The 10,141-nt window shown below is 46.4% G+C and overlaps 1 pseudogene; it reads left to right on the forward strand.

Annotated features, from left to right (window-relative positions):
• Positions 1–8,852: 8,852 nt before the first annotated feature.
• Positions 8,853–8,969, forward strand: LOC138097256 (U6atac minor spliceosomal RNA; annotated as a pseudogene).
• The last annotated feature ends 1,172 nt before the right edge of the window (positions 8,970–10,141 follow it).

Below are 10,141 nucleotides of genomic sequence, written 5' to 3' on the forward strand. Positions count from 1 at the left end.
GGACTGCAGCCTACCAGGCTCCTCCATCCATGGGATTTTCCAGGCAATTCCAAAGGCTAGCCTCCCTTTCAAACCTTTGTTTTCTTATCTGCAAAATGGGAACAGTAGTAGTATATCTACCACCTGAGGTTGTCGTGAAGATTAAGACGTTGACGTGTACACAGCATGCCTCCGGCCCTGGCTGGGTCTTCAGTGACATGCCAGCTCTAATAATTATGATCCCAGTTTCTTGTGATAACAGTTGTAGCTTCATGACTGGGGCAAATCCCTTGACCTCCCTGTGATCCAGTCTTTGTTTCTGTAACGCCTAGCTGGTTAAACTGTCCTGCCACCATAGTGGTTCACACTGTGTCTCCTACTTAGTAACAGAACAATATGTCACCATCCCATTCTATCCCATTTTCCTCTCCCAGCTTCCACTTTTTTTTTTTTTTTCTTCTCAGCAGATGGTGGACCTTTTTATAAATGAGATGCTCTGAAAAATGATTCCCTCGTACTCCCCATTACTACAACGGGATTAGGTCACCCCCTTGCAATTTTAGATGTGCTTTAAAAATTTCTCGCCATCACCTTTTAATGGATGATCTGTGTTCAACAATTGTTTATTGACTCGGAATGTCTAAGTACCAGGGTCCGTCTCTTGCCAGGGGAAGGAAGCATTAATTAACTCCCAGCATTAGATTCAGTGATTCTTTTCCAATGATGCAGTTCGTGACTTTTGCTTGCATTTTCTTTTCATCAGTGCTGAAAGGATTGAGGTAAAATAGTTCCGCTGCACATGTGTGTCAAGCTAAATGGATAACAGCAGATACAGATTTGTTTGCCTGTCTGCGCTTGCCTTTAGACAAAATTCACCAGTTTTACAAAAGCCACCGACTAAACATGGCACCAATACAAATAAGTGCTTCTAGCATGTGGGTTTTCCCGTTGTTTTTAATCTGGTAAAGTGCTGAAGCTTCCTGCTGAGGGATGGGAAGTGCTGGCTCAGGACAGCACTGCCACAGATGGGGACCAAAAGGTGAAGGCCATTTTCCGGGAAGTTCCGGAAAAGCCCAGTGGTTCCAGACTCTGTGTGCTGGAAACCATCCCAGACTGCTTGGTTAATGACTGCTGCAGGAAGCTGATCCCGGCTCTCATATTCAGTATTCAATAGAGACCATAGGTTAGCCACCCTTTAGTGGTGCCGGGGTCTCAAAGGTACCCAGCTTGCCCTTCCCAGCTTCTGAAACAGAGCCAGAGGATATACAGGAAACCAACAGGAAACTTCACCAGCGCGATGAGGCCAGCACCTCTCCCGCCAGAGACAGTGTTTAGAAGGAACTTGTCAATACCAAACGTTGGCTGCTCAGTCGTGTTCGACTCTTTGTGATCCCACAGACTGTAGCTCGTCAGGCTCCTCTGTCCATAGGATTTCCAAGGCAAGAATACTGGAGTGGGTTGCCATTCCCTTCTCCAGGATATCTTCCTGACCCAGGGATCAAACCTGGAACTGCTGCATTGCTGGCAGATTCTTTACTGTCTCAGCCACCAGGGAAGCCTATAAAAACCAAAACCCTAGGCAAATCCAAAGAAGGAGGATTATTATTATTTATTTTGTAAGATCAGTTTCATTTGGATGCATTATGGAAGAGTTTGTGTATGTTTTATCACTTCTGATCAGGCAAAGCCAGTTTGACACTTAGTGACCTACAACTCCCTTTTGAGGCCACAGCAAACAGCCAGAGCTTGGCTGCACTTTCACAAAAACAGTCTTGAAAAATACTGTTAAGGCCACTTTTAAAACTTTTTCAGACACCATGAACCCCGAGAAAACACCTTTCCAGAGTGAAGAACTGTTCAGACCTTGCTAAAATAATCTTGGGTCCTCGGGACACATAGATACAGAGAGCAGACATTCATTTGTTTCTTTGCAAATTGGCCATTCCCAGCTTAAAATGCTTTTTATCTTTTCAAACAGGGAATTGAGTTTTTCCACTTTGGAGCAAGTGCAGTTAACCTACCAACCTCAGAGCCCCAAAAGGGCTGAGTCAATTTCTCAGGGCAACTCGAGCTCCAGCTCGTAACTCATCCAACTCAGAGAACGGTACCCCTGGTCACCCTCCCGCCCCCGCCCCCACCCCCCAGCTTTTCAGACAGAGATTTCCAGTTGATTACCCCTTGATTAGAGCCCAGAGAGAGGCAAGCCAGGTATATAGGATTCCCATTGTCCTTCCCGCCTCTGCTCCTGACCAGGGTCAGGCCGAGAGGGCTCTTGGTGAACACTGAACAATCAAGCCCTGTTTACCATGGACGTTTAGTTTTCTTTTCTCAAAATCAAAACAGAGTTTAGTAGGCAGTGTTATTTCATACATGCCTCTTGATCAATGGAATGATCTGTCAGAAGCCATTAAAGCCCCCATTAGCTTGAATGCATTCAAAGCTAAACTATTGGATCATTTAAGGGCCGCGGTGATTGTTTTTAATATACTGTACATTGATTTCTCCCTGTGAGCGGCAACATAAGTTTGAAACTAACTGTGTATGACTAAGGCTTCATTTGCTGTCTCCAGTGCTCTGTGACAAGCATGGTTTCACTTCGACCAGAAATGTCTGTGTATAGTTTTTAAAGAGATGCAGACCCTGGTAGATTTCCCAAGGTTTAGACTGAGTTGAGTTGTTGGTTTTTTTTTCCTTTCCTGAGCTTTCTCCCATTTCTTTGTGCCCACTAAGTGAGCTTGGCGTGCAGAATGGGAGAACCATCCCTGCCAGGGATCTCAAGTGAAAGGCAGTGGGGGAAATTTTTCTGAAAGCATGAAGCCCCAGTCGAGGCCAAAATCGAAGTGAATTTGACAACCTTGGGCTGATGAAAGTCTGTGTCCAGCGCAAAGCAACAGAAGTGTGGCTGTGTCAGGGGCATCCTTGCTGGGGCAGAGGCAGCAGATACCGCCATCTCTTGGTAGGTTGACCCTTCCTTAGCCAAAACAGATTCTTCTAACACTCACTCACTGATTCCTTCCTAAATAGACTCTGTGCTAGGGGTCATCTGGCTCCCAGGTGGTGCTAGTTGTAAAGAACCCATCTGCCAATGCAGGAGACATAAGAGACATGGGTTCGATCCCTGGGTCGGGAGGAGGGCATGGCAACCCGTTCCAGTACTCTTGCCTGGAGAATCCCATGGACAGAGGAGCCTGGTGGGCTATAGTCCATGGGGTTGCAAAGAGTTGGATGCCACTTAGGGACTTTAATTTCAGTTCTTCTCTTTCAAGAATAAAGGAGTATTTTAGTCAAAGAAGCAAGACATGCATCCCAAAGAAAAGTTTTCATATGTTGTACCTCTTTTACCAATGAGGCAATTAAAGCCTGGATGAGAGAAATTAAGTTATTTAAGAATTACAGAAATGGGTTTTCAAGTTTCTGGTTCAGTTCAGTCCCTCAGTCATGTCTGACTCTTTGCGACCCCATGAACTGCAGCACTCCAGGCCTCTCCGTCCAACTCCAACTCACAGGGCCCACCCAAACTCATGTCCATTGAGTCAGTGATGCCATCCAACCATCTCATCCTCTGTCATCCTCTTCTCCTCCAGCCCTCAATCTTACCTAGCATCAAGGTCTTTTCAAATGAGTCAGCTGTTCGCATCAGGTGGCCAGAGTATTGGAGTGTCAGCTTCAGCATCAGTCCTTCCAATGAACATCCAGGACTGATTTCCTTTAGGATTGACTGGTTGGATCTCCTTGCAGTCCAAGGGACTCTCAAGAGTCTTCTCCAACACCACAGTTCAAAAGCATCAATTATTCGGAGCTCAGCTTTCTTTATAGTCCAACTCTCACATCCATACATGACTACTGGAAAAACCATAGCCTTGACTAGACGGACCTTTGTTGGCAAAGTAATGTCTCTGCTTTTGAATATGCTCTCTAGGTTGGTCATAACTTTCCTTCCAAGGAGTAAGCATCTTTTAATTTCGTGGCTGCAGTCACCATCTGCAGTGATTTTGGAGGCCCCCCCCCCCAAAAAAATCTCTCACTGTTTCCACTGTTTCCCCATCTATTTGCCATGAAGTGATAGGACCAGATGCCATGATCTTAGTTTTCTGAATATTGAGCTTTAAGCCAACTTTTTCACTGTCCTCTTTCACTTTCATCAAGAAGCTCTTTAGTTCCTCTTCACTTCTTGCCATGAGGGTGGTGTCATCTGCATATCAGAGGTTATTCATGTTTCTCCCAGCAATGTTGATTCCAGCTTGTGCTTCCTCCAGCCCAGCGTTTCTCGTGATATACTCCACATATAAGTTAAATAAAGTTTCTGGTTTATCTTGAGATTTAGAAAGAATACGAGCATTCTCTGCGGAGGTGTCTGTGCTGGGTCTTCGTGGCTACACGTGAGATTTCTCTGGCTGCTGTGAGCGGGGCTGCTCTGCACCACAGTGTGTGGGCTCCCCGTTGTGGTGGCTTTTCTTGCTGTGGCGCATGGGCTGTAGGGCACATGGGCTCAGCAGCTTTGGTGCACTGCTAGCAGCCGTGGAGTCTTCCTGGGTCAGGGATCAAACCCGTGTCCCCTGCATTGGCAGGTGGAATCTCAATCACTGGGCCACCAGAGAAATCCAATATGGACTTTCTTGAATCCACCTCCCGAAGAAACTTAAGATATGGGGAAGAACAAGGACAAGATTAGCCTACCCCTCCAATCGCACCCCAGAGGGGAGAAGTTTTGTGAAGTCTAGAAAATAGTTCAGTTCAGTTCAGTCGCTCAGTCATGTCCAACATTTTGTGACCGTATGGACTGCAGCATGCATGTCTTCCCTGCCCATCGCCAACTCCCAGAGCCTAATCAAACTCATGTCCATCATGTCTGTGATGCCATCCAACCATCTCATCCTCTGTCATCCCCTTCTTCCACTTTCAATCTTTCCCAGCATCAGGGTCTTTTCCAATGAGTCAGTTCTTCACATCGGGTGGCCAAAGTATTGGAGTTTCAGCTTCAGCATCAGCCCTTCCAATGAATGTTCAGGACTGGGTGTCAAGCCCTCCTCCAGAGGATCTTCCCAACCCAGGGATCAAACCCATATCATGTCTATTACTTACTAATTACTCAATACATATAAAAGATGATGATAAATCTTGCTATAGTACCCCAACGAAAACACTCATGCCAAGGCCACTCTCTATACAGCAGCATGGGAAAAAACATTCAAGGGCAACATCGTTAAGGAGCAAAATAGACTAGTAGCAAGAGCTGTGCTTCTTCTTGAATTAAAGGAGCTTGAGTGAGGCAGGCAGGGGACAAGGGCAAGCCATCCCAAGGGTGGAGCCACTGCCTGTCTTTCAGGGTCAGGCATCTTGTTTAAACGGAGGGCAGGCCTGCAGGAGAGCGAGCTGCAGGCTCATCTTCCTTGAACAGATAGGTGAAGAATCGTTTCTGAGCGCTCCCCGTCTCTCTTGCTCCTGTTAACACTGCTAAGGTTATTCTAATGCCTCATTAGGAGAGGTGGTGATCTGGTCTATGATTTTTTTTTCATGGAGGTGGGTGGCAGGAAGCGGGAGGGGTGGACCTGTGCTTTCTAACGTACACGGCTGACAAATATGTCATTATAAAGGATTAGAAAAACACAGCTGCTGCTTATTCTGTGGTTGAACTTATCACCCCAAAAGCTCTGGTGGCTTATATAGTTTTATGAAAGAATTCACAATTTATCATTTTAGTTCAGACTGTTACCATTGTAACGAAGTTGCAAGGTGAGTCTAGCTGTCCATAGATTTCTCCTCCATCCAGTGTGCAGGCAGGTTCTTGTTGCCACCTTAAAGCTTCTGCATTTTGCCCTACCATCCAAACTCTCCAGGAGTCCCCTAGGTCTTTCCTGTCACACTAATCTCTTGCCATCTGAATCCCCAAGTCACCTATAAGCCCTCCATTTTCATTTGTTGCTCATTTCCATTTGTTCTGCCACCAGCGTGTTTATAAATACTATTTCACTTTGTCAAATTCAGTTTCCATATTGGACTATGAAATACCAGAAGGCAGAGCTCACAGGATCCGATCTTTACTTCCATTTTATTAGGCTCCATAACACTCAGAATCACACTTCATCTCTCCCAAAGCATTTAATATTTATTAGCTATCAATCCAGCTAACTTTTATCTGACACATAATAGATACTCAATAAATGTGTGTTGACTGGCTGTTTGCTAAAGCAAAAAATCTATCATCACCCTCTCCTGCTTTAAAATCCACTCCCGACCCCCCAGGCCCCCTTCCCCTAAGATTTTTCTGACCACAGCTTACAAGGCTATTTGAAATTCACCCCCAACTTCTCTCTCCAACTTCGTCTCCCCAAGCTTACTTCTCACCTTGCTCCAGCCACACCTAATCCTGCACGATGTCCTGAGTCCTCCCTCGGCTCTGGCTCTGCATCTAGGTGAGTGGCCTTGACCATGGTGGGACTTAGCAGTGGCTCAGATGGTAAAGCACCTACCTGCAATGCAAACCCGGGTTTGTTCCCTGGGTCTGGAAGATCCCCTGGAGAAGGAAATGGCAACCCACTCCAGTACTCTTGCCTGGAAAATTTCATGGACAGAGGAGCCTAGTCAGCTACAGTCCATGGTGTTGCAAAGAGTCTGACACGACTGAGCAACTTCACTTCACTTCAGTAGGATAAAGCTGAGAATGGGTGGAGCTGGGGAGAATTTGATCAACAAAATCTGTGTCTCGAAGAGGCATTTGATCAAGGAAGCGCTGATATGATAGCCAAGCATCTGAGATGGGTTGGGACATGGCGGCAGGGACTATATGGGGCCTTGATTCTGCCTCAGATTAAAGGGAACAGAGGAGGCACCCCAGGAAGGAGCAGACAAACCTCCCGTGTGAAGTCAAGGCCCAGCCAAGTCGGGTAGCATTCAGTATAGGCATCCAGGGCCAGTGCAGTTCTGAGAGCAAGATCACAAAGGACACATGCCTTGGCCAGTGGAGACTGAGGGAAGACTGGAAGAGCTCTGTGGTCACGGACTTGGGCCACTGGGCTTGGGTCAGCAAGACTAATTTCAATTTACTCAAGAATTCAATTCTCCAGGCGCAGCAAGCACCCACAAAGCAAAGGGCAAAACAACATAATGATTCCATCCCCAGATGGCAGTCAGCAAGTGCCCAGCCTGGAGGATGAGCTGGAGGGCAAGAGTCCTGTTTTCTCTTTGGAGAAAGTACCACATGGCTTCTAAACACAGTCAGTTACTTCACCTGGAGCTTAACTGAAAAGACACAATCTGTTCCAGCAACGGGGAGGCAAAGCTGCCTAAACATTTGACCAGAGAGAACTTACCAGTGCAAATAAGCTCATGAAAAGATGACCAATATCATTAGCCATCAGGGAAATGCACATTTAAACCACTACACACCTATGCTGCCGCTAAGTCACTTCAGCCGTGTTCGACTCTGTGCGACCCCATAGATGGCAGCCCACCAGGCTCCCCCGTCCCTGGGATTCTCCAGGCAAGAACACTGGAGTGGGTTGCCATTTCCTTCTCCAATGCATGAAAGTGAAAAGTGAAAGTGAAGTCGCTCAGTCGTGTCCGACTCTTAGCGACCCCATGGACTGCAGCCTACCAGGCTCCTTTGTCCGTGGGATTCTCCAGGCAAGAATACTGGAGTGGGGTGCCATTGCCTTCTCCCACACACCTATAGGAATGGCTATAATTTTATCAGTTTTATAACACCACTTGCTGGGAAGGATGTAAGAAGCTGGAGCATCAAAAATGGCTGGTGGGAACGTGAAATGATATAGCCACTGCAAAAAAGAGTTGGGCAGTTTCTTATAAAATGAAACAGGAAATGAACCATAGGACCCAGCAATCATACTCAATCATTTATCCCTGAGAAATAAAGCCTCTACTCCTAAAAATGTACATGACTGTCCACAGCTTTATTCATCATAGCCCAAACTGTAAACAAACTATAAAGGGTGTAATTTGGGTGTATCCATACCATGGAATACTTCTATGGATCTCCAGAGAATTATGCTGAAAAACAACCACCACCGAAAAATCTGATCTCAAATGGTTATATGCTATACGTGTATGCAAACAAATGATTTCACTTCTTAAATAAGCTGAACTATCAGAAGTATAGAACTGGAGGGCAGATTGGTGGTTGCCAGAGGTCAGGGATGGCAAGTAGCTATCAAGGAGCAGAGTACAGGCAGACTCTGGTGATCAAGAGTTCTGTATCTCGATGCTGGTGGCGGGGACTTTATGAATCTACAAGTGGGAAAAAATGGTGCTTACTGTTTCTACATGCAGACGCAACTGTTGAAATCAGAATGAGCTCTGTGGACTGCAGCACTATCAGTTTCCTGGTTCTGATATTATAGGACAATTTGATATTGTATTACAGTTATGTAAGATGTTACAATCCTGGGAAACTGGCTGGAGGGCACACAGGACCTCCCTGTATATTTGCTTGCAGCAGGGGGCAACTTCCTGAGAATCTATCAGTTCAGTTCAGTCGTTCCGTCGTGTCCGACTCTTTGTGACCCCATGAATCGCAGCACGCCAGGCCTCCCTGTCCATCACCAACTCCCGGAGTTCACTCAGACTCACGTCCACTGAGTCGGTGATGCCATCCAGCCATCTCATCCTCGGTCGTCCCCTTCTCCTCCTGCCCCCAATCCCTCCCAGCATCAGAGTCTTTTCCAATGAGTCACCTCTTCGCATGAGGTGGCCAAAGTACTGGAGTTTCAGCTTTAGCATCATTCCCTCCAAAGAAATCCCAGGACTGATCTCCTTCAGAATGGACTGGCTGGATCTCCTTGCAGTCCAAGGGACTCTCAAGAGTCTTCTCCAACACCATTATTCCCAAATAAAAAGTTAAAAAAGAAACTGGTCAGGTATTGTATGAGAGGGGAGAAGGTGAGCACTCCCTTGACAAGAATGGAAGAGGCCCTTGGGCCTGACAACGCCCACACGGTTAAGGCATTGCTTCGTGGCATCTAACCTGCTTTTGTAGAGAACAGACTTGTGGGAGCAGTGAGGGAAAGTAGTGAGGGTTACCGACTGAGACAGCAGCATTGCCATATATATATACACTGCCAGTGTGAAATAGCTAGCTAGTGGGAAGCTGTGGTAAAGTGCAGTGAGCTCAGCTAGGTGCTCTGATGACATAGAGGGCCGGGGTGGGGTGGCGGGAGAGAAGCTCAAGAGGGAGGGGATATATGTATACAGACAGCTGGCTGACTCACATTGTACAGCAGAAATGAACACAATATTGTGAAGCAATCACATTCCAATTTTAAAAATTAAAAAAAAAAAAACAAAACTAGTCAGGCCGAACAAAATAAAAGTCAGTGTTCCCATTTCCAACATACCACCTCCCTGGGGGACTCTCAAGAGTAATTGTCACTGTAGATGATTCCTTGCACATAAGATGCGACTGTACTCCTGAAACTCAAAGCTCGCTCATGCTTGTAGCTTAGAACTACACTCATCCCTGGGGACCGAGCTTCCCCTGGGCATTGCTGCCGTGTCTTCATGAGTCCTGCTGGAAGGAGACCCCTCTCCCCATTCATTGATTGCATGAGACTTCTTCAGACAAGGTCACAGGCACATCCAATAATCCAAAATGATCCTTTAACCAAACATATTTGAGATGCACTGGGCTAGACTGTGTTCCTAAGTGTCCTCTGAAACCTATAGACGGAAACAATAACTACCAACTGGGCCTGTGCAGTAAGTACTTCACATCACTGTCTCACAAAACGGTCACAGCAACCCCATCTGATAGTTACTATTGCTGAACTCCATTTTTTCCACATAAGGAAATTTAGGCACAGAGAGGCTGAATAACTTGCCCCAGATCACACAGCTGGTAGCTGGCAGAGCCAGGGTTTGAACCCTGGGAATCTGGCTCCAGAGCCTAAGCACTTAATTTCTCTTTCCCAGCTTGAGCTTGACACTATTCTCAATTCCAGCTAAGTTACTGGCTCCACTAAACCTAGAAGGTACCAGATTTGGTAAAGTCAGGAAGCAAAGTTACTTTCAGCCACTGCCACATGAGAGCAATGCATTATAGTGGAGCAGTTAGATCCCTGGACTTTGGAGGAAGTCATACCCAAGTTCCAGTCCCAGCAGACCTCCACCACCACACCGCACACACACACACACACACACACACACACAC

Source organism: Capricornis sumatraensis, chromosome 20, assembly GCF_032405125.1.
Source record: "Capricornis sumatraensis isolate serow.1 chromosome 20, serow.2, whole genome shotgun sequence".
Lineage (NCBI taxonomy): Eukaryota > Metazoa > Chordata > Mammalia > Artiodactyla > Bovidae > Capricornis > Capricornis sumatraensis.